The sequence below is a fragment of the Durio zibethinus genome, unplaced genomic scaffold (assembly GCF_047325235.1).
Source record: "Durio zibethinus cultivar Kanyao isolate XHJ-2024 unplaced genomic scaffold, ASM4732523v1 HiC_scaffold_325, whole genome shotgun sequence".
In the NCBI taxonomy this organism is placed as follows: Eukaryota; Viridiplantae; Streptophyta; class Magnoliopsida; order Malvales; family Malvaceae; genus Durio; species Durio zibethinus.
In genome coordinates, this window is record NW_028322948.1 from 1 (window position 1) to 2,500 (window position 2,500).

The following is a 2,500-nucleotide window of genomic DNA, read 5'->3' on the forward strand; positions in this document are numbered from 1 at the left end:
TCTCAAATGCTCTTTAAGGGGGTGTGAATTCTCAGAGGTTTGATGAGGGATAGGGGGCCAACACAAGGCCAAGTACCAGCACCCATCGCACATCATGTGCGCACACCCCCCCGGCCCCCCTCCCAATCGCCGGAACCCCAATGCCGCCGGTCAGGTTCTCCGGCGGTACTCCGGCGATGCTCCGGCGATGCTGTCCCGAGTGAAAAAAATGCGGCACCAGCACATGCTGGAGCCAAGCATGGGCACCGTGGCTCAAAATCGAACTTCGGCCAAGGCCTCGACCATCAATGGCACATGATGACGCATGGTGATGGCACATGCATCGACCATCATCGGCATAGGCTGCCCTTCGGTACGGGCACTTGCCTCGACCGCCATCGGCACAAGCTGGGCCCTGGTGTGGGTTGTTGCCTCGATCACCAGCGGCACATGCTGAGCCTTGGTGCGGGCGGTTGCCTCGAGCACCATCGGCAGACCCTGGGCCCTGGTGCGGCCGGTTGCCCCGATAACCATCGGCACACGCTGGGCCCTGGAGCGGCCGGTTGCCTCGATCACCATCGGCAAAAGCTGGGCCCTGGTGCGGGCGCTTGCCTCGACCACCATCGGCACACGCTGGGCACTGGTGCGGGCGCTTGCCTCGACCACCATCGGCACACGCTGGGCCCTGGGGCGGGCGGTTGCCTCGATCACCATCGGCACACGCTGGGCCCTGGTGCGGGCGGTTGCCCCCAGCACCATCGGCACACGTTGGGCCCTGGTGCGGGCGCTTGCCTCGACCACCATCGGCACACGCTGGGCCCTGGTGCGGGCGCTTGCCTCGACCACCATCGGCACACGCTGGGCCCTGGTGCTGCCGCTTGCCTCGACCACCATCGGCACACGCTGGGCCCTGGTGCGGTCGGTTGCCTCGAGCACCATCGGCACACGCTGGGCCCTGGTGCGGGCGCTTGCCTCGACCACCATCGGCACACGCTGGGCCCTGGTGCGGCAGGTTGCCTCGAGCACCATCGGCACACGCTGGGCCCTGGTGCGGCAGGTTGCCTCGAGCACCATCGGCACACGCTGGGCCCTGGTGCGGTCGGTTGCCTCGAGCACCATCGGCACACGCTGGGCCCTGGTGCGGGCGCTTGCCTCGACCACCATCGGCACACGCTGGGCCCTGGTGCGGCAGGTTCCCTCGACGACCATCGGCACACGCTGGGCCCTGGTGCGGCAGGTTGCCTCGAGCACCATCGGCACACGCTGGGCCCTGGTGCGGTCGGTTGCCTCGATCACCATCGGCACACGCTGGGCCCTGGTGCGGGCGGTTGCCTCGACCACCATCGGCACACGCTGGGCCCTGGTGCGGCAGCTTGCCTCGAGCACCATCGGCACACGCTCGGCCCTGGTGCGGTCGGTTGCCTCGAGCACCATCGGCACACGCTGGGCCCTGGTGCGGCAGGTTGCCTCGACCACCATCGGCAGCCTCGACCACCATCGGCACACGCTGGGCCCTGGTGCGGGCGCTTGCCTCGACCACCATCGGCACACGCTGGGCCCTGGTGCGGGCGCTTGCCTCGACCACCATCGGCACACGCTCCGCCCTGGTGCGGCAGGTTGCCTCGACCACCATCGGCACACGCTGGGCCCTGGTGCGGGCGGTTGCCTCGACCACCATCGGCACACGCTGGGCCCTGGTGCGGTCGGTTGCCTCGAGCACCATCGGCACACGCTGGGCCCTGGTGCGGGCGGTTGCCTCGAGCACCATCGGCACACGCTGGGCCCTGGTGGGTTTAGGCACATCTTCAAATTTCTGCCGTGCCAATGCCATTTTTATGGCTTGTAAATTCATACAATGGTCCCCTAAGCCTTCACGTGAAGTTTCATTGGAGGATGACTCGTTTTCTATTTTTCACGATTTTCGAAACTTTTTGCGGTTCGGGATTTTTTAAAATTTTTTTATAAGGATTTTTGGCCCCAAATTTTGTAGGCATGATCCTTCTATTTTTGTTGGCATGCACAAAAAAATTCAGCTAAAAACTCGAAGTAGAGAAGATTTTGTGACCGTTTGAAAAAAGTGTCCCCATTTCAGACACTTTAACGGCTACTGGTAGCAAACCTGTAAAATCTCAAATGCTCTTTAAGGGGGTGTGAATTCTCAGAGGTTTGATGAGGGATAGGGGGCCAACACAAGGCCAAGTACCAGCACCCATCGCACATCATGTGCGCACACCCCCCCGGCCCCCCTCCCAATCGTCGGAACCCCAATGCCGCCGGTCAGGTTCTCCGGCGGTACTCCGGCGATGCTCCGGCGATGCTGTCCCGAGTGAAAAAAATGCGGCACCAGCACATGCTGGAGCCAAGCATGGGCACCGTGGCTCAAAATCGAACTTCGGCCAAGGCCTCGACCATCAATGGCACATGATGACGCATGGTGATGGCACATGCATCGACCATCATCGGCATAGGCTGCCCTTCGGTACGGGCACTTGCCTCGACCGCCATCGGCACAAGCTGGGCC